The sequence below is a fragment of the Natator depressus genome, chromosome 6, assembly GCF_965152275.1.
Source record: "Natator depressus isolate rNatDep1 chromosome 6, rNatDep2.hap1, whole genome shotgun sequence".
Classification (NCBI taxonomy): Eukaryota; Metazoa; Chordata; order Testudines; family Cheloniidae; genus Natator; species Natator depressus.
Genome location: NC_134239.1, coordinates 124525093 through 124553085, shown reverse-complemented (window position 1 = coordinate 124553085; position 27993 = coordinate 124525093). Strand labels below are relative to the sequence as shown.

Sequence of the window (27993 nt, the reverse complement as noted above, 5' to 3'; positions counted from 1 at the left end):
TCGGTCCCTAGTCTGTAGCGGTGCATTGGATTCTTCCGTCCTAAGTGCAGGACTCTGTACTTGTCCTTGTTGAACCTCATCAGATTTCTTTTGGCCCAATCCTCCAATTTGTCTAGGTCCCTCTGTATCCTATCCCTACCCTCCAGCGTATCTACCACTCCTCCCAGTTTAGTGTCATCCGCAAACTTGCTGAGGGTGCAATCCACACCATCCTCCAGATCATTAATGAAGATATTGAACAAAACCAGCCCCAGGACCGACCCTTGGGGCACTCCGCTAGATACCAGCTGCCAACTAGACATGGAGCCATTGATCACTACCTGTTGAGCCTGACAATCTAGCCAACTTTCTACCCACCTTGTAGTGCATCCATCCAGCCCATACTTCTTTAACTTGCTGAAAGGAATGCTGTGGGAGACCATGTCAAAAGCTTTACTAAAGTCAGGAAATAACACTTCCACTGCTTTCCCTTCATCCACAGAACCAGTTATCTCATCATAGAAGGCAATTAGATTAGTCAGGCATGACTTTCCCTTGGTGAATCCATGCTGACAGTTCCTGATCACTTTCCTCTAGTCTAAGTGCTTCAGAATTGATTCCTTTGTTGGGATTTGTTGACAGATTCTAAGGGTCAAAAAAAGAATTTCAAATTCTAAGTGCCCAATGTCATCTATCAAAGCTGGGTCTTACTGCTTTCAAAGTAAAGCCCACAGTGATTTAAATAATTTTTTTAAAAAGTGTTAAATTTCTACACGGTATTTCAACCCTTACTCCTGGGGGAATTCTGGACATGCGCAGAATTCATGTCCCCCCACAGATTTCTTTGCTTCACTGCAGAAAAATGACTTTCTGATGGGGAAGCAAAGGGAAGCCACAAGAGCGGCTATGCAACCCTCACTGGCAGTAGGCTTTTGGTGCCCAGGGCAGCAGGCAGAGAGGTAAATCACTGTGGGGCAGGGTGTGGGACTGGGGAAGACCCAACTGGTGGCTCCTACCCTGCGCCAGGCTCAGCTGCTAGTCCAGCTGGGCTAAGGAAGACAGAACTTCCTCTTCCCCTGCACAGCATCCAGGGCCAGATCAGACCCACCCCCAGATTTCTCCCCAGGCATGAGGAAGCTCTGCAAACTACTCCCCGCTTCCTGCACCCATCACTCCTCAGCTGCAGGGGGAGGGATCTCTGTACAGGGAGCTGCTCCCCCATCCGCCCAACCCCTGTGCATCCAGACCCTCTCATACCCAGACCCTCCCACCGAGCCTCACCACCCTCTTGCACCCCCCTCATGAGCCCCACCTCCTCTGCACCTGGACCAGCCTGATGAGCCACCCGCATCTGGACCCCCCATACTCGGACCCCCCTGCCGAGCTCTGTCCCTCCCCAGGTGCCCCCCAACCCCACTGAAACACCAACCACCTTCTCCTGGACCCCCACTGCAGAGTCCCATTACTGTTGCACCCAGAACCCCTCAGCAAGCCCCTGTGCATCCAGATCCCCCACTGAGCTGCCTGCATCCAGCTTACCCCACACAGAACCCTCTCAACCCACATCTGGATTCCCCCCCACACTAAACCCCTCCACACTTTGATCCTGCAGGGCTGAGCCTGCCTGCCCGCACCTGGCATGGAGGGGCAGGACCCTGGGGTGTTTCTGGGGCAGGCCCGGTCCTTGCACTGTGTCAGGATTGGGTGCAGTCTCACCTCTGAGTCCATGTCCTGGGGGCAGAGGGGAAGCAGCTGCAGAGTGATCTCCCACCTCTGTGCAGCCAGTGGCCTGTGTTTCCCCAATGCCATGCTGGAGCCTCCACATTTATTGGACAAATAAAATTTACAGAATTTTGCAGAAATTTTAAGATATTGTGCGCAGAATTTTAAAATTTTTGGTGCAGAATGCACTCGAGTAAACCCTGTGTAACCTATGCCTGCTTGGCGCTCTGTCCCCCTCTAGTGGCACTTAGCCCAGCTACAGATTGATGAGTCTGCTACAACCATGGCTAATAGTCATGCAGCTTTTAGCTCATGCAGTAGCTGCTCATACATTAAGCTTCAGAAGTCCCAGGTTCGATCCCGTCAGCTGACGAGAGGGGTCTGTCATTTTGCACAAGGCAAAATGCCTAAACCTCCTGAAAAATAGAGTTTATAATGGGGAAAAAATGGAAACTGACCATGGATGAGCGTCATAGATGAGATGTTTTATTATTTAAGTGAAACGAGTGGAGGAAGATGATTTTGTGCTCCTAAAGCAAGCTGTACTGAAGCATTCAATTATCTCGCACCCTTGTGGAAATAAGTAGTCAACAGAGAGGTCCATTGTCTTTCACTAGGTTGAGCTGTTGATGCTCTGAAGCAAATGGAAGAGGCATCAAAGCCTGGCGTAGGCACCGACTCCATGGGTGCTCTGGGGCAGGAGCACCAACAGGGGGAAAAAAATAGTGAGTTCTCAGCACCCACCAGCCGCAGCTGTTTGGTGGCACCCCCGACCAGCTGTTTGGCAGCTCGGGGAGGGGTTTGAGGGAAGGTAGAGAGCAGCTGTGGGCAGGGGCCTCGGGGAGGGGGCTGGAGGAGGTGGCGCGTGGGTGGAGCCTCAGGGGAGGGGGGCGGAGTGAAGCCTTGGGGGAAGGGGCAGAACAGGGGCTGGAAGAGGTGGAGCGAGGGGCAGGGCCTTGGGGGGGGGGGGAAGGGTGGAGTGGGGGCAGGGCCTCAGGGTGGAGCCCTTCCCCGGGAAAACTAAAAGTCGGCACCTATGCCTGGTGCCATTGCAGGAATGTGAATTGCGGCCATAATGGGGATAGATTTCTGCAGCATCTCTCACCCTTTAATAAGGGGCTTGAACACAACTTCTGGCCATTTCGTTTGGATCTTGCGTGAAGCGTAACGTTAAGTTGCAGAGGCGTTGCTTGTGCATCTCCTCCAGTTGCTCCAATTTCATCACTGCAATGTGAGAATTGTGTCCTGGATGCTAAATCCAACTGTTGTGCCACCCAATGTGTGTTTCTTGGCTCCCTAGCCAGGACTGAATAAGAACAAGCAGCTACTCACATTTGCAGAGCAGCTGCTGCTGTGTTTTTGGACCAGCAGCTTGATATTATGTGGGTTAAGTGCCTGGCTCAGGCAAGGCAACCGTGGATTGTACTAAGAAAAGAGTAGCAAGGGAACAGCACTTGGGAAAAGAGACCCGTGATGTGGGAAGGGGCAGTATCACATTGTACTTACTGTGACAATTTGGGAAAAAACAGGGGTGAATAACGGAGCCGGGATTTGCCATTTTATCTAAATGTAGGGGTAGCTATTAAAAACCGTAAGGACTGACCCATCCAGGTTCTCTTGAATCTCAGGCTAGATTGCTTGCGGGAGGAGGGGATGTGGATGTGGGGAGATGGGTAACGAGATAGCAACCTTTCACCTCCAGGTTACTGGCTTATTCTGGCCCAGGTCTGTAGTCACTAGGCTTAGTCATTTCACTTGTTTATTCATAACCCTGGAAGCTGCTCAGGTACCATGGTGATGCTGTGAAAAATATAAGGTTTCAGAGTAACAGCCGTGTTAGTCTGTATTTGCAAAAAGAAAAGGAGTACTTGTGGCACCTTAGAGACTAACCAATTTATTTGAGCATGAGCTTTCGTGAGCTACAGCTCACTTCATCGGCTGCAACTCTTTCTGGCTCTGTCACCTTTCAATAAGATATTATATTACACTCATAACATCACACACCCCTACAGCTGTTCCCTTAAAGCTGACGCTGCGTGCCTTGTTTGAAGTGATGGCCGTTGTCCGGTGCATCCTGTACAAGTATTTCAGGAGCAATCGTACAAAGATTCACACACGCTCATTCCAAGGTGTGATTTGGTGTCTCGCATTCAACCTTATGGGTTGCTTTCCCTGTAAAAAATACACGTTGTTTGTCTTTTTTGTACAATCCCCCTGTGTTTTTCAAACCTATGTGCTCACCATACAGAGTGCAGCTAGACAAACTAGGCTAGAAAAAAGAGGCAAGTTTTAACTGTGAGGGTAATTAACCATTGGAACAGCTTTCCTAGGGATGTGGTAGATTCTGTGTCACAGGAAATTTTTAAATCAAGGTTGGGTGTATTTCTCAAAGGCAGGCTCTAGCTTCAGCAGGAGTAATGGGCTTGGTACGTGAACCACGTGGTGAAATTTATGATCTGCGTTCTATGCAGAGCAGACAAGTTGATCCTAAGCATTCCTTCTGGCCTTAGAATCTATGTATCTATGAGTTGGTTTGCACGGGCTGCCGGTCTGATTCATTATGCCAGCACTAAGTGTTTTAGGTTATGCTTCTTGCCTTGCTCTAGTTAAATGTGTCCGTCATAGCCCAGTATAAGATATTCAGTGTTCATTTAGTTCCTTTCTGGTCCAAATTCTTTGACTTTACCTTGTATTAGTCAAAGATAAGGGAAGAGGAGTGCGATAATGAAATGTACGATCTGTTCTGTGCCGAAAATCGAATACGTGTCAGAGGCCCAAAGAAACATGTTTTAAGATTCATAATATCAGAAGACTGCCATGCAGTCTTTACCCGAAGTGAACTCTGTGTGATGTAAAGTGCTAAATGCAAGACTGCAATGCCCAGGTTTAGGTCACATCAGGGGTCAGATTGGGCCCCCCTGGTGATCCTATACTTTTCCCTGGTAAAAGAGCTCTTGTGCTCCAGAATCTGTGTATTTATTTTGTTTTAAAAATACAAATGTCTAGCCCTTATAGTTGCAGAAATAATCTACTGAACATGGACCCAGGCAGTAATGTCTGCATGAGTCTTCAGGCAGCTTGAAAGACTAGCTTTAAAAGATGTGACTGCTTCATTTATCACATTGGGTGGTTGACTCTGAAGCCTAATGATTACAGTGTAAATCTAAACGTTGTCTGTTTCACTGCTGACCCAGGCATGCAAGGAAGAAAAGGGATGGTCATAGTATGAAGATTTGCATAGTCTATTATGAGAGGCAACATCTTTTGGCATCATTGGTGGGTGGGTCTTTAATGGGGGGTGGAGCCTGGGGGGCTACCAGCACTTATTTTTTAACTCTGCAGTTTGATGCCTGGCTGAAGTGGACCCAATTCCTGCTCAAAGCCAAGAACTCAGTCCCTGCATTTGGACGTAGTTGCTCTTTCCTCAGCCCCGTTACGTCCGGCTCTGACAACTGGTTCCAAATGAAGAGCGTGATCCTGGTGTCCTATCTCATTGCAATCAGTGGGAGTTTTTCCTGAATAAGGCCTACAAGGGCTGGGCCCAAATGGATTTTTCCACTAGCCGAGCCCTATTTAAGAACAACATTGAAGCCTGAATAGAAGAAATTAATTTGCATTATGAAACCACTGGAAGACTTGGCAGTGGGATGATACAGCCAGAGCCAGCAGACTGCAGAAGCAGTGAAGGGAGTGAAATCTGGACACTGCAAATGAAGCCTGGCCTTAAAATGGATTGGACAAAGACATAGTGTGCCTCAGAGATGAGGGGGTAAAACTGCTGGCCAAAACTAGGGGCAGAGAGGCAGCCAATAGATTGAAGGGCTAACCCATCTTCAGTGCAGCCTTTGCATACGAGAGAGAAAATGCTTCTTGAATTTTTACATAGAGCCATCTCCTGGGTCGTAACCCTCCGTCTGAGGAAACTCTGGTATAGCTCTCGAGAGCCAGGGGCAAATACTGATTTCAAAGTCAAAGGTGGTCCTGCTTTATGCAGTTGCCTCTGATTGCCAGCATTAGGGAGCTGATCTCTTCAGTTACGCTCAGATTTTTGAAAAGGCCCTCACTAAGGGGTTCATGGGGAAATTGCCTAGACGTGGTATTTTCATATGTCAGTATAAATTGAGGTTTTCCTTTGAAAGCCCAGATAACATGCTAGTGAAAAGACTAATGCTTGAGAAGCTGAAATACAAACAAAACACAGTGTGGTAATGGTGAGTCCAGCCAGTACTACAGAAGCTTTCATGCTGGAATGGAAGGAATATTGCAAAACCCCAGGGCCTTTATAGTAGCTCAGTTTCCCAGAACTGCCTCTGAGCCCTCATGTCTCCTTTCCCAGGATTTAGCTTTCAGTTTAAGACTGTTTCCCAGAATCCCCCCCCATTCGAGCCTCCCCCAGTCAGGTGCAAACTGGCTCCTTACTCTGAGACCCTTCAGCAAGGTGCATCATTTAGAGAGGAAAGACGTGCTTATTGAAGGAGAATAGGTGAATATGCTCAGACTGGCAGTATGAGTCTTCACTGCAGATTTAACTCGATTCAGAGCAGCTTCACTGGGATATAATTAGGTTCAGTAGAATTGAGTTTTAATTTTATTATAAACAACGAGGGGTCCTTGTGGCACCTTAGAGACTAACAAATTTATTTCGGCATAAATTTGTTAGTCTCTAAGGTGCCACAAGGACTCCTCAGTTTTTTGCAGATACGGACTAACACAGCTGCCCCGCTGAATTTTATTATAGTTTCTATGTTTATTTTTAAGCATTGTTTCCCCCTATTTTTATATATTTAAGCTTTCACAGTTGCAGGAAATCCTGGATGGGGGACAACAGTAAGGATTTAATGACAGCCGATATTGAGGTTCAAAAAACCACAAATTGTCAACATCACATGTCAAAACTTACAAAGTAAATATCCTTAAATCAAACCCCAATAAATTAAGTAGCATTTTTCTTACTTTCTTGCTTTGTAAATCTTTATCATCATCTATGGAAATATTTTTTTTCATCGGTTGGTGTGTGTGTGACAGATTAGCAATTTCCTTCAATCTCTGTGGGATATCTTCTTGTACTGAGTTTATGTACCAATTGTGGGCCAGGGATTGTATGTAATTTGGGGGAGGGTGTCCAGAGTCCCTCCAGGGACTAAGAGTAAAGGGATGTGATTAGGCAAATTTGCTCAGGATGTAACACCTCCAGAGAGGTACCACCCCCTGGAGAGGCTCGCATAAACTGGTTCAAACTGGATTCTCCAGGGGCAAAGACCAAAGAAAGGACTTCTGGATAGACAGCAGGCCCTTTAAACACAGGCTGTCTGATCCAGCAAGTGGGCAGGACCCTCTGTCCATGGGAAGCCCCAATCTTTGAGGAAGGGCTGGAAGGACCAGAACCCTTTTGGGAGACTGGGGGGCGTGGAGTGATCTCTGGTAAGCTCATTAGCATGTGTGTAGGTTTTTAGTGTGTTTAATGTTTTCTCTGTAGTGCTTTTACCTTAAGAATAAATGTGCTTGCTTAGAAAAAGCTGTGTGATACCTGAAAACCGTGGGCGATCACAGCTGTACATAGCCTCTGAAGAGAAAGCAAAGCGCAGAGGCAGGCCTGCTTAGGCAGTCTGGCCTACTGGGAATATCACAGTCTAGGCAGGGAACTGTGAAGCCTGGAAAAACCCCAGTCAGGAGGGAGAGAGACACATGTCTCTACCCAAGAGAGGAGCTCAGAGAGGATGCCCTGCTGGGCCGCGGAGGAGGAAATACAGGTGCAGTTGCCCTCCGTGAAATTGGCATTGACTGACACTTCACGATACAAATCTAATCCTTCCGAGCCTAGCTCTGACACTTGGGTTGCTGTGTCCACACCGGCGCCGCCCTCGCTTGTGTGTGCGTGGTGCTGAGCCTTCCGGGAGTACAGCCCAGGGTTCTTAGAAGTGCTGTCCGCTGAGCCCTTCTAGGAATTCTTTCCCACGGAGTTGTGGGAGTACTTGTCCGTCCTTTTAGGGCACATGGGGGAATTGTGGGAAGGCATTGGAGCACTAGGAGCACTCGAGTGGTTCTAGCTTGTGTCCGCACTACAGAGTGGTCATATTAGCCGCTGACAACTTGTGCTAACTCAAGTTTTAGCCTGTCGCTCCTCTTGGGCCCACAATGGGAATTAAAAGCACCACCGCACGTAGGGGTTTTTGTGTGTGAACAGGACTTGTGTGAGGGTAACATCCGAATTAACTCTGCAGTGAAAACAAGCTCACAGATGGCAAACTCAAATACAGCTCAAAGCCAGGCAAGTCAGCGTTAAGGTGGGGAGTCATCCTGGCCCCCAACTAAACTTAACAAGCCATGGGCTTCTCCAAGCACCAAGCTGTGGGATCTGTGCCTTATAAAGAGTTACTCATCAGCTTTTCAAGGACACTTGGAGCAGGAGACAATTACAGTAGACAAGAGAGCCCATTCACACTGAAGAAAGGGATTTGATTGTTTCTTCTACTCCCAGGGAGGCTAGGCTTGGGGGATTCCCATTGGTTTACTTAGCCTGTAAGCTCTTTGGGGCAGGGATTTTTCTTTACTATGTTTGTACAGCACCTGGCGTGATGGGCAGAGGCAGCCTCTGGGAGTTATCACATTGCAAATAATAAACCTGTAGGCTCATGTGTGGCATATCCTTGCCAGAGGAGTGACTCTGGCCCCGTACTTTGATGCCCCATCCTATGCCCACTCTAGAGAGTATTGTTATCAAGGTGGCATTGGATGTTTATTGCCTTCACATTTGCTCGTTGCTGCATGCTGTTAGCTGACGCTCTTGTTGCTCTGCTGGGGTGTGTGGTAATAGTCTGGCGAGATGTAACTATGTAAATTAAACCTCCATACAGGTGCCGTTACCCTTCCGATCAATCTCCGCATATTCCTGAAATAAACCCTAATGCTACCAAGGCAGAGCTAACTGAGAATTTCAGACTGATGTTTATCACTTTTAACCAGACAGCCCCATTCTTGCCGTATCCATTTTCCGAATGGCTAGGCAGCCCCCCAGCACTGTTTCATATCAATCTGAAATCGGTTTCCTTTACAGAGCTTCACATTTGACCTTCAATCTGGCGTGCTTAAAAAAGAAGCAATGCAACCGCCTACGCTAATAAGTTTCTTGGCGTTAAATGTAGAACTTGATTGTCAGCAAGTGAAACGTCAGTGAAACACACCCACGTTAAACGGCACACAAACCCGGCTCTCAAACCTTCCCTTGTGAATTACTCCTCCCAATGGAGCGTGTCCGGGAATAGCAGAATCCTAATTGCCAAACAGGCCAGAAAAGAGAATGGATGGAAGAAAAGTCTGGACTTTATTTTATATTCCAGTGGTATGAGTTTTAATAAGACAATTACCATAATTTGTGATTAAATTGCCCTAGCCAGGCATGTACACGGCATGTTTTCTTAGCAGGTGCAAGGCCTTTCGCAAATATATCGGCTATGGCTTAGCAGTTGTGAATGCAGCTCACTGGTCAAAGAAGCTGCAATGCCCTCTGATTCTCAAACACTTTGTAGCCCTTTTGATAGGTGGCAAAATGCAAAAACAGGAATGCTAGATTATGAGGAAGGATGTCTCACAGATGTGAGACTTTGGGAGCCGGGAAACTTCAAAGACTGTTCTACTGAGATGTGCCAGATGCTGTGTGCGCATGGGATATTCATAGACTATTGTACCGATGTATCTGCATGTTCCTGGCTCGCTGGGTGGATTTCCTATGGAATCTGGACTCGCTGGAGGGTGATTAATGCAGAGTCCTGACGCCGGTTAAGCCGATACCCTGCGCTTTGAAGCGTTGCCTCCTGGGGGAAGTGGCATTGACTGTTACCTGTTTTGGGAGGCCAAGGCCCCAAACTGATCTGACTCAGGGTTCTCCTGCATCCAAGAACTAACAGGAGAGCCCTGCTGGAAGGGTTTGAAAGATTTTGCAATCTACTGGAGTCCCCAGGGTGGAAGATGGAGAACACCAGGGACAGCAGGCCACAGATAAGCTCCTCATTGTTTTCAAGAGACATTTTCTCTGTAATGCTTTTTGTTCTGAATTAATACAAGGCTTTATGAAAGCTGACTGGCCGCTGGTTAACCTTCTCCTTGCCTTGGAGAGAGAGCAGGATGGCAGGTGCTTAACTAAACTCCCAGTACTAAGGTGATAACAGTGAGCTGCAAGAGCAGATTGCAGCCTGAATCCCTAATCTTGGGGGAGGGGGTGTGATTTCCTTCCCTGAGCAAGGTGACAGCCAGAGACCAGAGCCCTGAGAGGGGGAGGAGGGCAGAAGTGAAGTTAACACTGGAATTGGGACGGAACAGGCCTGTGGTTAGTGCACTAGCATGGGACTTGGAAGACTTGGGTTCAAGTCCCTATTTTGCCACAGACTCTTTGGGTAACCAGGGGCAAATCATTTACTCTCTGGGCTTAAGTTCTCCAACTGTAAAATGGCATTTCCTTACCTCCCAGGAGAATCAACACCTCAAAGATTGTCAAGCTCTCAGATACTTCGGTAAATACCCAGTACATAGATCCACTGGTCATTAGTTTTTGGATGCCAGAGACAGCAAAGGTTGGGGTGGGAATTAGATGCCCCATTGGCGTAACACTGTGACCCATTATGTGGAATTGCACGTTATGAGCAACTTATTTTGAAACTAGCCGTTATATTGGCTCAGTCCTATAATTAGACAAGTTTATTCCCTTTTTGATTAGGTCTTTGAAGGAACAGGCAGGTGTCGGTTATAGGAGAGGGGGGAAAAAAAACACCTTCACAATTACTATTCATTGTGATGGTGTGGACAATGTAATTTACAAACCTGTCAAATAGTCTAGTGCTACTCATGGGAGCGTTAATGTAAAGTAACCTCAGGCTGACAAGTGGTTCATTAGACAAACCTCGCTATTTGGTAGACATGCATTGAATGCACTGTAGTGCCTGGTGGTAAATAACAGGCTGTACACTTTTTGGTCCATAATTCAGGCCTGTCTGAATCCACAGAAGGAATTCCTAAGATTGATTTGTCTACCTCCAATAGTGATTGAATAATTATTCAAATTGCCCTGTAGGTAATCCAGACACCGTATGTAATTTAAGGACACATTCAGTATATTAAAGATTTCTGGCATTTGATTGAATTTTACTGGTGAAACCTATTGGAAAACAAACAGCATTCAAATTGTGGGTAAATTTGATCGTACAGTGGTAGCCCCTGGAAAAACTTAGCACAATTACTAGGCTCTGCATACTGGACCGTAGTTCAAACAGAAGTTATACACTTGATACAGAAGTTGCAAGGTGAGGTTCTTTGGCCTGTATTATGCTGGAGGTCCAGCTAAATGATTATGATCTGGTCATTGTAAATCTGGCCATGAATTTCAAACTGGACCAAGCCGCACTGCTCAGCTACTCTATGTGTTGCCATCCCCACTCCACTAGGCTTGCCACAAGACTTAAATCCTGCAGCAAACCTCCTGCAACACAAGCTGAAATCTACCCGTGGCTAACAGAGCTGGAAGAAGCTGGCTGTTGAGTGTCACCTTATTTCCTCAGAAACACTGAGCCACATTCTTACAGTGGTATGGCACGTCCTCCATGGAGTTACATCCAGGATACGTTTCCATGGAGTTCCATCAAGGTTACCTCAACAACTCAGCGCAAAGGAAAAACCTGGCAACCCTTGGACATGGTATCGTTGCATTTGTCCCAGAGACTTCCATGGGAGTTGCATCTGCTTATATCCAATCTGAACTTGGCCCATCACAGCAGAAGGTGGAAAAGGAGATTAGAAAGGTAGGGCAGTAAGTTGGGATAGTTTCTACCCCACTTAGGGCCTTAATTTAGCAGCCAGAGTGGGGCAAAGGGGCCAGGCCTTGTCATATCTAAGAATCGGGACCAATCTACTTTCTAATACTTAAAAACTGGGAACCCAAACGAGGGAAATTGTTGAAACCCCCCACCCCCAAGGGAGATCCCTGTAGGATTTAGGCAGGGTGGTCACTTCACTGCATTACAACTGATTTGAATTACTGACGCATTTGCTGGTCTTACATACCTGGAATATAGTCCCACTAGCTGATCCGGACAGAAGACACAAACAGAGGGTGAAGCTTTACTTAAGTCATGACCTATGTAATGCTAATTTGAGAACTTTGCCTGCTGAGACATTGAAAGCCCAATTTAAGCTGCATCTCCCCCTGCATCAGTTTATTCTTAATTTCCTGATTTGCTTGTCTGCTGTCTATTTCCCCAAACATAATACATATGGTTTTTTTTAATATATTATTTGTATAATTCCCACAGCGTGTCAGGCACTGTGCTAACAGGTCTGCAGACTAGGTCCTTCACCCAAAAAGCTGGCTATCGCAGAGCCAGATCCTGCAAAGCCTTATATGCGTAACATTCGGGATGCTCAGGTTCCCAATGATTTTCTATTATTTCTATGCCACTGGCATCTAGATACCCCATTGTGAAGCGTACTCTACAGAAAACTGTGTCCCTGTTCCAAAGAGCTTAATATTTAAGGGGTATGTCTACACTGCAGTCTGAGGGGTGATTGTGTCTACATTGCTATATTAATTCATGCCACAGTGGCACTGGCTCCCATGGTTCTATTTTTAGCTGAGCTAGTGCTGGTAAAGCTAACATAGGATTGTCTTCCCATGCTGCAGTCACACCACGGATTGCAGTGTAGACCATGCCAAAAGACAAGACAAACCAGAAAGCAGCTTGCCCAAAGTACTTGCCAAATGATCTCCTGTCTTTGTGTGAGATGCCCCGAGTAGATACTTTATTGGTGAAGATTGAAGGATGGGATGCCATAGGAAGCAACGTGCATGGCCAGTGATGTGTCATGTGCCTTATTCATTCCAGAGCTGTTAGATGTGAGCAAATGGACAGGAAAAGAATTTATGTCTTTGAAGGGAGAGCAGAGGTTTATGGGTCTCTGGGGAGAAGGGTGTGTTTTAAGGAAGGACGTGAAAGAGAAGACCACAGAGGTAGGTGAGCCTGGATAGGAAGTGAGCTCCAGGATGGTAGGGGAGGGCTATGAAAGGCAAATGGAGTGGCAAAATCCACAGTATCAAAAAGCTCAGACATACAAAGGCGCTGGATTATATGCAGAAAGCTTGCTGGGGCAACTGTGGCTTCTGCATTGGCCGTGCCCAGAGGGTTCAGCAGAATTCCCATCGGCTCAAGCTCAGTGGTTTGAAATAAAACCTTCCAGAACAAAGGACCCGATGTTTTTTCTGAAATGGTGCCATTCTCAAGTCTGCAGAACCTTAAACGGCTGGAACTGATGCTCTTCTGCCTTGTGTCCTGCATGCTCGTTTGCACAAATGACTGGCTTCAGTGCAGGGCAGTGGGCATCGGGTGCAGAGCGTTCTGCGCCCGCTGCCTTTCGGGAAGCAGATTGTTAGGCTTTTGTTACAATTCACAAAACCTTAAACAGGCTGAGTCCCAAGTATCCAGCTGAGGTTCTAATATCCTGTGTTACTTCTGCCTTCTAAGGCAGGTGTGAGGTGAGAGAGGTGGTCCTGAGGACTCATGGGTCGAAGAATAGACATAGCTCACATCTGACTCAGCAGCCAGGGTCCGTGCAGTCCCTTCTTACTGGAGTCGGGAAGTACCACAGATTTTAGGCCCTGCCATTGAATCTGTTTGACATCAGCTGGACATCATACTGGTGGAGGGGTCTGCCAGCAGGGATCCAGTTGGAGAACTGGGGGCTTCGCTTGTTCTAAGAGAAGAGCATAGATCTTGCCGTTTGCCAGTTTTCAGCCAGGCTTTTATTTCAATTATTTGAATGATTTTTGTGTCATGTTTCATCCATTGTCTGGCTCACTGTTGTAGAGACACAAGGGGTTTGTGAGATGCTGGTACCATAAAAATAAAATGCAATATTTATTAGAAGACTATTATAATTGTCACTCATACATTATTCTTAGAGGATCCTGTTCTTAATTTATGTCCATTATTTCCCTCCCTTCCTGGCTGATGCTTAGAGATAAATGCCTGTAAGGAGGATTTTTTCCTCCCTCTCCTTCCTGCTTTCCTTCGTTCTTGGATCCTTCTCCTTTGTTGATGTGCTGACTGTTGTTGTGGATGCATCAGCTCGCAATGAAAAGACTAATCTCTCAAGATCATGGTAGAGAGAGAGAGAGAAAGCTGCTCTTAAAGCAGAAACCTAGAACAGAGAGAGAGAATAGCGAATGATAAATTTAGATTTTTTTTTTAGGGTGGGGGAGGGGTTCCACAGACTCTTAAGTCCAATAGAAACGTTTCCATTCATTTTTTAAAAACACCAGTAGACCGTGGTTTTTTAAATCCACCCCTTGCACCCAGAAGTACAACTGACTTGAGTGATTTTCATAGTTGCAGTTCAGAGGAATGCAGTGAGCAAACGGCATTAGTAGGCTTTCAATTTTAATCACCTCTGGTGTTTGGTAGTTGTATGGGTAAGGAACTGTGTCTACAGAAGGAAAAACTGTTTACAATGTTCCGTTTCAATACAATTAGAGTTAGAAATCAAAGACTGGGCGGGGGAAGAGGGAGAATAGATGAAATTGTCAAGTCTCGTGGCATTGAGATATTGGAGGCTGTGCTCTAGTGGTCCATTCATATCCATCTTAGCTGGCAAAAAGCACTCCTGAGCAGCCCACAGTGCTTAATGTTCCTTAATGCTGCATGAAAGACATGATCCTAGAATGAACTAACTAACTTTAACAGGACGGTAATTGCATCATTGTAGAGAAAAGTGAATTGGATTTGGAAATGTCCTCCTAGGCTGGTGATTCGGCACTATGGATTGAGATTTAAGTATGGCACGTTGTCCTTACATGTGTATTTCTTTGCTCTTGTCGTTTGTATCGCAACTGTAAAGACGGTGTTGAGGCTGGTAGGTTCAAATATTTTCCTCCTCCTGTCTGTTTGCAAAGTCCAGGTCATTTTACACTATTTGCTTTTTCTTCTGATGAGACATATCCACAACTGGAGGTTTGCAACCCTGGCAGCCTATTCTGTACGGTCATCTGCTAATCTCTTCGTGGATGAATATTGTCCTTTTGATCCACCCAGGCTAAAACATTATCCATCCAAGATCTTTTTTCTTTTTTTCTGCCTCATGTTCTTCTGCCATCAACTTTCCCTTCCAGTGCCCATAAACAAGTATCACCCACTGAGCCCCCTAAAATGTGACCTTTTCATAAGATCTCTTGACTAGCTTTTGCTAGAGATCCCATCATTTCCAATACTTTTTCCTTGGTTATGCAGTCTACCATAGTATTTTCAGAATTATTCTATAACACCATCATTTGAAGGACTGTGGGTTTTTTTATTGATTGAATGTCCCATGTTTCATAGCCATAATTTCACATAGACCAAATGTAAGTTTTTAAGTCTCAGAATTTAGATCTATGTCCTTTGTCATCAGATGTTTGTTCTTCCAGAATGTCTCCTTTGCTCTTGCTCTTCTGGTGTTGACTTCAGTATCTGATCATGCGTCTTCTGTAATGATCCCTCCTAAGTAGAAATTATTTCTCACTTGCTGTATGGCTGTGTCATTCACTGGAACCTTACATGTTTTCCTAGGATCTTTGCTAACACGACAATATTTTTTTGTCTCATCCACATTTAGCTCTAGACCATATTCTTTGCCATATTTATATATAATCTCCACTAACTTCATCAGACCCTTCTTCTGAATCAGCCAACTGTGCTGTGTCATCTGATTAGCGATTTTCCATTTTCTGTTCCTCTTAATACCACCTTGTTTCTTTGCTCAATTACTAACTCTAAAAGTGTTGCTTAGAGAGTTAAATTCATTATCATCAACTCAGCAGGAACTATGGGATGGAACTACCCAAGGTAGATTGATTTAAATCACCAAGTGGAAAGCCTCGATTTAAATCTTCGATTTGTATCAACTTTTCCATTTGTACTTCTTACCTAAGAAAGGTGCGTCCCCATTGGTTGATATAACCATTACAACATGTTGCTTTACAACTAAGTAGAGCCTTGACATTATATTTGGTACATATTTTTGCTACCTAGGAAGGTACACTAATAACTGTATTATTATTTATATTGCTTGAAGTTTTCTTATTAATTGTACATTTTTTAGAATGTTAGAAAATAGTGAATGATATGCTGCTTATTAACGAGATAATTAATTTTTTGTCATGATTTGTGTCAAGCTGCAGTAACATGGTAGAAGGAATTTAATTAAACACACAAAACAGCATATAAAATTTATGTTTGTTGAACAATCCTGTACCCATAGTACAGCCTGAGAGTCCCCCACAGGATCAAGCCCTTAATACAGTATTTGACTTTTTTTGTCATATTTATAAAGCTTAACCTTAAGTTAGATGTCCCCCCGTCCCCTCCCGATTTTTTCTTTATCTAGAAAAGCAGCCTTTAAGTCAATGTTTTCGATAAAGCCTCATGGATTCAGCATAGTTAGTTTTTATTTAAATGTTTTAAAAGATTATAATATGTTTGGGCCTTAACGTATTTTGCATTAAATTCAGATTTCATTTTAAACAAGTTTATTTTTAAAACGAAAAAGTTGTTGCAATTTAAATAATAAAAAATCCAATTTTTAAATAAAAATCCAATTTTTATTTTTATTTTTTAAATCCACTGCCGTAGACTTTAGTATACTTCCACTGGGTTATTCTAAGTAAATGTTTGTGGGCTTGGAAGAACTTGTTATAAAAAGATATGGAAAAATACTTTGACTGCACTTTAAAGTTACCTAAGGTTGGTTTTGGCCTTAGATAAAGAAAGTATCTATCTATCTATCAAAATGGCTAACATAAGCAGTATAGATTATTGTTCTGATAGATCCATTTTAGTTTTAGCTATATAAATTCTTATTTAATATCACATTGGTCTGTAATGAGGACTGTTACAGCATACAGACCTACATACATTTTGTATGGAATGGAGCTGGGCATTTGACTAGTCCAAAAATAACTAGTCAATTGAGGGGTCAAATATTGTCAAAAATAGTCAAATATTTTTAAAACACTAATTTATTAGAACAGTAACAATAGTAATAAAAAAGAGTAAGACTTTATGGTCGCCAATAGGCTTAGCCTAAAGGTAGATACTTATGCCTAATTAAAAACCCCAACAAATAACTGAGTTACTTTAACTCAGCAAAATGCAAAACCCAATGAAATGAAAAATGAAAGGATGATTCCTAAAAAATGAAAGGATGATGATGATTTTTTCGCAGTTAGGTTGGCATTTAAATGTGAGCTTTCTTCAAGATGGAACAGTTACAAAAGGAAAGAATTAAATTAAATAGCAATAAAACAAACATTGCCACTATAAAAGAAAAAAAAACATTTTAAAATGTGCGTAAACTAGGTAGGCAGCAGACCACCTCTGCTAGCATGTTAATGGCTGTGCACTTATTCTTTGTGTTGCAGGAGGAGGTTTACTGACTGTGAACCTTTCTCTCCTTCGCTCACTCCCTTCTGAGTTAATTTCTGTATGTTTGTCTAGTCAGTTTAGGTCCTGTGCTCTTCAGAGCAGGGATTTTTAGCTTGTTTTAGCCTAGTAAACCACCCTGTATGTTGCTGGCCTGGTATCTAAATAAAGATCTATAGACAACGTTTGTTCTGGAAGATGGCAGTGAATCATAGAACTGGAAGGGACCTCGAGAGGTCATCTAGTCCAGTCCCCTGCACTCAAGGCCAGACTAAGTATTATCTAGACCATCCCTGATGGGTGTTTGTCCAACCTGCTCTTAAAAATCCCCAATGATGGAGATTCCACAACCTCCCTTGGCAAGTTATTCCAGTGCTTAACCACCCTGACAGTTAGGAAGTTTTTACTAATGTCCAGCCTAAACCTCCCTTGCTGCAATTTAAGCCCATTGCTTCTTGTCCTATCCTCAGAGGTTAAGAAGAGCAATTTTTCTCCCTCTTCCTTGTAACAACCTTTTATGTACTTGAAAGCTATTATCATGTCCCCTCTCGGCCTTCTCTTCTCCGGACTAAACAAACCCAATTTTTTAAATCTTTCCTCATAGGTCATGTTTTCTAGCCCTTTAATCATTTTTGTTGCCCTTCTCTGGACTTTCTCCAATGTGTCCACATCTTTCCTGAAATGAGGCACCCAGAACTGGACACACTACTCCAGTTGCGGCCTAATCAGAGTAGAGCGGAAGAATTACTACTTGTGTGTCTTGCTTACAATACTCCTGCTAATACATCCCAGAATGATGCTTGCTCTTTTTTTTTTTTTTTTTTTTTTTTTTTTTTTTTTTTTTTTGCAACAGTGTTACGCTGTTGACTCATATTTAGCTTGTGATCCACTATGACCCCCCGATCCCTTTCCGCAGCACTCCTTCCTAGGCAGTCGTTTCCCATTTTGTATGTGTGCAACTGACGGTTCCTTCCTAAGTGGAGTACTTTGCATTTGTCCTTATTTGAATTTCATCCTGTTTACTTCAGACCATTTCTCCATTTTGTCCAGATCATTTTGAATTTTAATCCTATCCTCCAAAGCACTGGCAACCCCTCCCAGCTTGGTATCGTCCGCAAACTTGAAGTGTACTCAACAAGTGACTCATGTTGCTCAACTTTCAGTTAGTTCATCTTTTTTCCACTGTGCATAGAGTAAAGTGATTGATCAAGACGTTTTAGCAGACTTGTTAACAGATAGGTCATCACCTACATCAAGGTATTCTTCCTGGAGTATTTGACAGTATTTGACCTTGGTCAAATAATAGGTAGAGAAAATTGACTGGTCAGTTGATTGGCTTGCCAAGCCTAGCATGGGAATGCTGTAGTGTTGGCTAGATGGCACTAAATTATTATTTATTAAAATAATGTACAGTTGATCAGATGGTGCGGTGGGGTGGTTGTTGTCTCTCTGGAGACCTGGGTTGATGTCAGAAGCAGAACAACTTGCCTTGTCCTTCGGAGGTATTTCACCCCATTACAGCACCTGTCAACACAGCCGAGTTTGGCTGAGGAAATATCTAGCAGAGGCATAACCAGGGTGTTGCAGATTACCACGCGGTGTACCGGCAGAGCTGTCTGAGGAAGCCTGGGCCATCTGACAGTGCTGTCAGATTCACCTTTTAGGAACTATGAGATCCACACCATCTTTTATGAGAGTTGTGGGTTGGGGAGAGGGAAATCACTGCTCAGTGAAAAGTCAAAATACCTTAAGTGTTGAGCTTCAGCCTGGACCAAAGGCTTGTAAGTGGGTTGTAAATCCTTTAAACCTCCCCAGCCCTCCAATGAGTGTCACACTCTATTTGATACGCAGTAAGTGAAACTGAAATGGTGTCAGAGGAGCTAATGTTTTTGTCCTGAATGTGGCCTGATAGTATGTTACCCAACCTCTGTTGCCTGCAGGGGTGAATGAACAGATATTCTGTTAATAGGTTGTGTGGTAGAGTTTTGGGTGCTATACCGTGGCCGGTATAAAACTGCCATTGAAGTTCACATCTCTCTGTAAAGGACACCTATGAAATGGTCATCAAAAGCCTGGGTCAATGCAACCTAAGTTAAGTGTAGTGCTGTGCATCCAAGGCTGGGCAGGACCTGATGTGCATAACGTACCCACACAACACAAGACTGCCCGAGGACCATGCCTCCTGGGGAGCCAGTGATTGTGATGCAGCCCTGTACAAACAGTGTCACTTAGTGGGCATATGATGGGGCAAAAAGGAGTTTATGAAGGATGCCTGAGGGGCTTGCCGTTGACCACCGGGGTAGATGGTACCTTTGGAAGAGTAACAGCTATGACTAACAGGAGGAGGAAATGGGGTGTCATCAGGCAAGCAAGCAGAATTCCATGAGCGCCTGCTACGAATCTGGGTGTCTGAGCCAGGGGCCGATTCAGTATTGCCTCAGAGGCAGTGCTGTGCAGTTAAATCAAAGGCTAGCCAGCCCATACGACTGCTCCTCTATTGCACGAACTCCAAATTGTAACTAGAATGCAACATACAGTGTACTCGGTGCTTCGTTTGTGCCAGGGTTGAGCCCCACGGGGCACCTCTAGACTCGGCAGTTCATAACTCTGGCCCCTCTGGGCTTTCTGCATCCGTTATGAATGTAAAAAAATTGCTTGAGCCCTGGCACCTCTTCCATTACAAATTAAGCACTGAGCGTAACGGTGGATGAGGAACTACTGTAGTTACTGTTAGTCTTGCTATCAATGGGTGTCACTAGCCTGCAAACCACATGCCCCAGCTGGTTATGCTTTGCGTGCCTCCTAAATCATTCCACTCCCGATAAATCAAGTCCTATATGTTTGTCCAAGGCAACAGCAGGGGAAGTTTTAAAACCGAGCTGTCTAATGAGAACACAGATGTTGCTTTACGAGAGTGACACAGAAAAGGGATTCATCCCTACAGAGCGGGGAAAAGTATTTGTGAAAATGAAAGGACTGTACCATAGCTGCAACATGAGAGGCCAAGCTTAGATGGAAGGCAGGGGGATGGAAATTCCCCCACATCAGCTTTACGGTGCTTTGTGATCCCGTCCTGTTATTAAGGACTTCAAGAATGCTGCCCTGGGATGTTTAATTAGAGTGGACTGACCTGTTCAATATACCGTACCGGGCGTTCTAGATAGGACACGGAGCTGACTTGGGAGGGGCGCGGCAGGCCCTGTTTTAGGGGCTGCCTAGCCTAGTGGAAGCAGATAAAGTGTTGATTAAGACACACGCATGATCTGCCTCTGTGTACGAACTGGGAAGTAGGTCCTGGTAAGCTACTCCTCTGGGCCTGGCACAGGGAAAATCTCCACCGGTTCCCACTTGGATTGTCTCCAGCTGCTTAACGGTCACCACCGCAGAGGGGCCTTTCTCATGAGAGCGCTGCCGCCAGGAGGAGCGGGAGTGCCCCAGGACTCCCTTTACCACCCCTGACCACCAGGCTGCTACCCACTGAGCCACTGTGCTTGTGGGGAGTAGTGAGAGAGGGTTACGAGCCCTACTTGCCAGGCCTGAATGGGCAAAGAGCTTTGTGTGCAGCATCGGAATCGGCATGTGGTTGACAAGGCAGCCTAGGCCTTGTCTGGATCCGTGTTTCATCCTTCAGTGGCCAGTGACTGGTGTAGCTGCACTACTGCAAATCCGTGGCCTCACCGAAGAAAGCCGTGGTTGTGCACCGTCTGAACGGATCCTGGTTTTGAAACCAGGATTAGTTCAACCAATGCACATCCCCGTTTTTCTTGTCTATGCTTGGGCTTAGCACTGGTGCAGCTGTGCTGATTGCTGGCTGCTGACGGCTGAATTGGGGCTAATGCTAAGTATGGACCAGGCCTGAGCCCTTCTAGACACTTCATGCAGCTGAAAGTTACTTGTCCCAATTTGGTGGCCCGGGCCTGTGAGAATTGCAGCAGAAGTCAGCGCCCAGTTCTTTTAATTGCATTAGGAAAGACCCAAGGTGCACCAACTGCCACCTTAACCTGTTTCTTCGTTAAACTAAAAGGCTTTCACTGAAAAAGAACACAGCCGTGGGGCTCAGAAGTGAAATTTAATTGACATAATATGGGTCACCCCACCTACAGAGAATTAGCAGGGAGGCTTGTGTGAGCAACCTACTTCCCTTTACCCAGCCCTCCCGAAATTGGCTTGCTGCACCGCTGTTCCAGGATTTTACAAAGGGAAGTGACTTTTTAAGAAATTATAAAAGGTAGATCTGGGGGAGTAGCCTGAGGCAAACGCCCCCTGTTCTAGGCCTTACAACTCTTCCAGCATGTTACCTGCAGAGTATTAGGAAAATCCAAGTCAGTGCCCTTTGCAGCCACGTTTTATGAAAGCCTAAATGTGATCTTTACTTGGCATTAGCAATGCCTCTTGGGGCTCTTAGGACGCTACAGTGACCTCAACAGTGTGTAATCTTAGGGTATGTCTACACTGCAGCATGACCTGGGCTCAAGGCTTCAAGCACCAGTTAGAAAGTTCTTAATCTAGGGTTAAAATACAGTGTGGACGCTTGAGTCCAGGTTCCCTAATATAGGGGAGCTGACTCGAGTCTCGCTAACCCTGGGCTTACATTGCAGTGTAGACCTACCCTTTAGTCTCCTTTTTCCTGCTGCGTTTCTTTCTCCTTTTCTTTCTTCTTTCTTTCTCGACTAGGGGCAGCCACAGACATGGACCCCTTCCCGAGGTTCGGGTATGTTCTGCTCCCGATCCACTCCTTTCCCCTGCTCCTTTCCCTCTCACATCCTTTTCTCCCCAAGTCCCCCACTGTGTTCTGCTCCCCAAACCTTCACCTCCGGCTGCTGGCTGCCCTCCATCAGTGATCGTTCCTGGTAAGTACAACCAGAAACGAGTTAACTTGGTTCCCACCGTTAACTCGGCTCCATTGTGCTTTCAGTTAGCTTCTCACATGCCTGCATGGGGTTAAATAGCTCTTGCCTTCCTGGCCCTGAGGGGTGGCTGGACAGCTGTCCTTGCCAAGAGCTGAACCGCGTGGATGATGGGCAGTGTCTTTTGAAATCTGTGAAGGATCTTCTTGTCCAACACCTGGACTGTGAGCTTCCTGGGACAAGGACTGTCGTCTTTGCTACTTGTCTGAACAGCACCTACTACAATGAGGCCCTGATCTTTGGGTGGGTTCTAGGCACTTCTGTAAGATGAATACATAATAGGAGGTCAGGATAATATGAGCTCTTCCTGGTCTAGATCATTGACAGACTATCCTGATTTGCATTTTTATTTGCATCTTCCCCCTCCTCCAGAAAACCCATCTATCCATCATAGAAGCGTGGAAATTTTGGACTAGAAGGGACCTCTGTAGGTCATCTAGTCCGTTCCCCTGCATTGAGGCAGGACAAACTATTATCTTGACCATCCCTGTTAGATGTATGTCTAACCCGTTCTTTAAAACCTCCAATGACTGAGATTCCACAACCTCCCTAGGCAGTTTGTTCCAGTGCTTAACCACCCTTATTGTTAGGAAGTTTTTCCTGACATCTAACCAACACCTCCCTTGCTGTAGTTTTAAGCCCATTGCTTCGTGTGCTGCTCGCAGTGAATAAGAAGAATAATTTATCACCCTCCTCTTTATAACAACCTTTTATGTACTTGAAGAGTGTCTTCATGTCCCCCCTCAGTCTTCTATTCTCCGGACTAAACAAACCCAATATTTTCAGTCTTTCTTTGTATTTCATGTTTTCTAGATGTTATCATTTTTGTTGCGCTCCTCCTGGACTTTCTCCAATTTGTCCATCTCTTGCGCGGAGCGTGGCACCCAGAACTAGACACAATGCTCCAGCTGAGGCCTTATCGGTACTGAGTAGAATGGAAGAATTACTTCTCGTGTCTTACTCACAACACTCCTGCTAATACATCGCAGCATGATGTTCGCTCTTTTTTTTTTTTTCTTTGGCAAGTGTTACACTGTTGACTCACATTTAGTTTGCAATCCACTATAACGCCCAGATCCTTTACTGCAGTACTCCTTCCTAGAGAGACGAGGTCGGTGAAGTAATTAATCCTTTGCTGGACCAACTTCTATTGGTGAGAGGGACAAGCTTTCGAGCCACACAGAAGATATGACCTCACCCGACTTGTCTCTCTAATATCCTGGGACTGACACAGCTACAACTACCCTGTGTACTCCTTCCTAGGCAGTCATTTCCCATTTTGTGTCCGTGGCCCTTGAATCACTACTAATTGGCTGTAAAATCAGTCCCATTAAATATACAGAATGTTTTGCTCATTTAAGCGCTGCCCTTGCAGTCAAATGCAGGGTAAGAAGGATAATGTTTGAAAATCATTGGTTAGAGAATTTGGGGGCGGGAGAGCAGCACCCATCTGCTCTCTGCATGGCAGGCAGGATGACGTTGGCATGTGAGCGCAGGGCTTTGCTTCTCCCTAGAACTGTGACCAGAGTTGGGAGACCTTTGGCTGAACCTTTTTCGCCAAAAAACGCAGACTGGGTCGATGGGAACATTTCACGAACTTCGGTCGAATTCATCCAATTGTTTCTGTTGGGGGCGGAGGACCTGTAAAAATAATCAGAAAAAAATCAAAACTTTTTGACATTTTAGATTCTCAATGACTTTCGTTTTGAAATTGACTTCAGTTTTATTTTTGAAAGCTTTTAAGACGTTTGAGAGCTCAACAGTTCGATTCAAAAAGAATTTTTCTTTTCCAGTTAGCCGAAAATTTCAAAACCATTTCATTTCCGCTCAACCTGAAATGAATTGTATTTATTTATTGTATGTCCACTGAACCGCACTATCAGTGATCTGTGTGGCTCTAATTGTAATATTACCGGCGTCTTGCATAAGATGCAGTCTTACCGTTGTTTACGTTGGACTGGGGGTTGTGTAGTTTAGATGTGGACAGAGGCACTGTTTCCTGAAATGACACAGTTCAGTAGATATGTGCCTTTAGCTCCCAGTGATGATGACATCGCCTCAAAGCCACTTAATTCTCAGAGGCATTAACAAACACCCCCTCATGCCTACTGCTGGTACTTTACCACCAGACTGATGAGTAAACTGGATTATGTTTCAACGGCCAAGGATTTTTATTTTATTTTGCTAGCAGGTGGCTGCCTTGATTGGTGCTGACCATAGGCGCCGACTCCGTGGGTGCTCTGGGGCTGGAGCACCCACGGGGAAAGGAAATAGCAGGCCCTGCCGATCAGCTGTTTGGCGGCTGGCAAGAGGACTGGGGGGAGGGAGCGGGGTGGGAAGAGGCGGCGTGAGGGTGGGGGGTTGGGGAGGAGGGGCAAAGCAGGGGCAGGGCATGCTGGGGGTGGGGGCAGAGTGTGGATGGGAAGAGGCAGAGCGAGGGTGGGGCCTTAGGGGAAGGGTCAGAGCCCCAGGGCAGAGTGGGGGTGGAGCACCCACCCAGAAAGAAGCAAATGGGTGCCTGTGGTGCTCACCCATGGGGGCCACCAGAAGAACATGTATGTGGGTGGCCCTCCCATTTTCCAGGAGAGCTGCAGTGGGGGTTCCCAGTCAATCCCATTGTGGCCCCTAATGATCTTTCTCCATGCAGGAACTAGGCCTCTGTGTGATGCTTAGGAGAATTTGCAGTTGGGAAGAGAGTTAAAATAGATGGGGAATTGCCCCTTCTGCCTTTGGTGCAGCCCTTTTCTTGCCTATTCTCATCGATGTTGCTCTGCCTTCTGTATCCAAGGCCAGCGTGTGAAGCAGGGCAAAGCTGCTTTCCCTCTGCCCATGTTCATTCTTCACAGCCGTGCTGTCCTCCGAATTGGAGCTAGTGCATGTGTGCTGCTCCCAGAGCTTTGATTCTGAATTAGAGGGCTGGGATCACGTGCAGTGTGGCCGGAGATGGCTCAGTCCTGCAGATTGTAACAGCGGCTAACTCATTTGAGGAAGGGCCTTCAGACACTGATCAGAAAATGGTTACGGGAATGTGCCACTTTCCGTTTGTATTAATGGTTTTGTGGCGGGGGCGTGGGGGAAAGCAACCGTGGCTTTGTTTTGTGCCCTCTGTTCTGCTTGTTCTGCCTTTCCACCGACCAGAGACTGCATTATGCATCACAGTGCTGTGATAACTCCCACTCCTAACTGAGCCTGTCCTCCGATTAAAACTTGGAACACGCTTGTCTCGGTTAGTGCACCGAGCATTTTACCCTCAAGGTATTGATTTAAACAATGTACTGACTAATTCCAGGAAGCATGTTCTTTTAACTAAAGCGGCCAGAAGTCCCTTGGTTTCATAAACTCAGTGATTTTTATGGCCAACTCGGGGACCATTATGATAATCAGATAATGGATGAGAAAATGAACAAACCGCACGTGACAGATGTTAGTCACGTCGCTTAGTGCACATCTGCCAGGTGCTTGGATACTCCAGTGATGAGGGCTGAATAAGAACCTGTGTAGAATAAAATAAAATAGCATGACTCTCTCTCTATGTATAGATTCTAAGGCAAAAAGGATCGCAGTCCCTCCTATAGATCGCAGGCTCTTACGTTTCATCCAGTTACCCCTGGATTAAGCCCAGTGACCTGTGTCTCGCATCCAGGGGTGATCTGAAGACATCGAGAGATGGAGAATCATCGCTTCCCTTGGGAGTTTGTTCCAGTGGTGAGGGTGATTAACCCTTAAATATATGGGCCTTATTTCTGATTTGAATTTGGCTGCAGCTTCCCGCCCATTGTTCGTTTTCTGCCTTTCTCTGCTAGATTAAAGAGCCTTTTAGTAACCAATATTTTCTCCCCAGGAAGGTGTGTGCGCATTGGCATCAGGTTATAGGATATTTTCTCCAGTCCCGGTGTGTTGTTTTTCTGGCTCTTTTCCGCCTCCTCTAATTTTTCATTATCCTTTTTAAAATGTAGACACCAGAACAGTACAGAGCAGGGGTGACCAAACTGCAGCGTGGATTTTTCACACCCCTGAGCGATGTAGTGAACCCAACTTAATTTTCTAGTGTAAACCAGGCCTGAGACACTGAAGCTTTGTTCTGCTTTGATGCACTAATGGGGTGTGACCTGTTTGGTGTATTTGAAGCTTAAAATAGATTCTTATGAGTAATGCACTTCAGGTGCTTATCACTAATTAATTAATTCATTTGTATGATGGATACCTAATTAAAACAGTCTAAGAGAACTCCTCTGAGGCCTTAAACTAATGGGACTGCTAACAGGGTTGTTTCTTTGCTGATGTAACTTGTTGGATTGATTCCCACAGGCTGGGCCGGTTTATTAGGCTTTGTTTGAACGTTACTTAAAATGAGACACCGGTGAAGGTGTGAGTTGGGTGGTATCATTTTGAGAAGAGAAAACTCCATTAGGGAAAAAGAAAGATCAGGCCGTAATTCTAAATGTGATACGATGTGTAAGTGACTTGCTGTAAGAGGGAAAAGCAAAAAGCCTTACCTATGAGCAGAAAGGGAACGGTTTTGATTTTCATTGATCTGGAAAAAGAAAACATGCTCACAGAAGCAGAAGAAATCGCCCAGCAGTGGGCGATTGTGGAGGCAAATGTAGGCAGCCCTTTCAAAGAGCATGTGCCATGGATCAACTTGTTGATAAACAGGGTTAATGATCAAGCGGCCGGTTCTCGGTTAGATACGGAAAGTAACCTTTGTTCACCAGGAAAAGGATCTGAAGTATCTGAGTGGCGTAAGAGTGTCTGCGTATTGGTTGTACGTTTAGCGCAATTAATGATACTTACACTAGGGGGTTCCATTTTGCTTGAAGCATCACTTACCAGGGCAGATAATAGAAGAAAAAGAGAAATGAATTTGAGAGAGAATTTGACTGCAGGCACTTGTGATTTGTACCCTTGTGAGAGGGGAAACGGCGGCCCCAGTGCCCCAAGGTGATACACAAGCTTTAGACTCTGTTCCCATACAGAGTGGCGCCGTTTTAACTCCGGCCAGGTTTACGCTACAGACTTTTGCTGGCATACCGTGTCGGTCGGGGTGTGACGGGCTGTGGCTTGTGACCGACGTAGCTGTGCCAGCGAAAGCCCCTAGTGTAGACTTGGCTCTACCAGCAGAGCTGCATCTTTGCTGGTATCGCTGATTTTGCTTCCGGTGTGGGGGTGGGAGAGGAATAACTAGACTGGCAAAAGCACGGTGTTCTGCCCGCGCAGCTGCGTCCACACAAGGAGTTCTGTGCCGGTAGAATGATACCGGCAAAGCCTTGCACATGTAGACCTGGCCTGAAGGTCTGATGTCACACCGATTTCCTTAAAACCAGTGCAACTTTGTGTGTAGACCTGCCTTGAGCTCGTTGCACCGGGAAGCAGTGTACATGTCACAGAACTAGCCGTGGGTCTTTACATAATCAAGAACACCCATTTCCTTTCGCCAGTTTCAACTCCTGACAAAATGGCTCTCTTCATAAAACATATTCATTTTATTTTTTCTTAATGAACACCTTCCCCAAACTTCTATGCTTTGAGACTAGCAAGTATTTAAGAGCAAGCTGTTGTAAACAAAACCCAAGAAAGGATCGGCTAATTAACATGAAATAAGTGCTCTTGGCTGCTCCCATTAATTGAGGGTCAGCAGTCCAGAGTTGTACTAAGAGACACTGTAATAATTTTGCGATTATAGGAACTCGTTGCTTCCAAGCCAAGACTCTTGTTTTCCCCCGGGGACACTGGGGAGGGGAAAATGGGGTTGCTGATCCAGCTGTGTACTTGTGAATTTATTGTACAGTAAAACATATTGGTGCTTTCTATTGGGTATATGATGAAAGCTGTAATTAAAATCAGATTTTTCAAGGGAGCTATTTGTAGATAGTAGCTATCAAGAGGTTAACTTTCGTGGATAAACACCTAGCACCCAATCAGGCACATTTTGAAGTTGGGAGCTTTCTCTA

The 27993-nt window shown here is 45.3% G+C and overlaps 1 protein-coding gene across 5 annotated transcripts in view; it reads left to right on the top strand.

The window, feature by feature from the left end:
- The window catches only part of GNG2 (G protein subunit gamma 2), an 86233-nt gene that overhangs the window by 21004 nt on the left and 37236 nt on the right, over positions 1 to 27993 (top strand). The gene's annotated exons all lie outside the window — the stretch shown is intronic.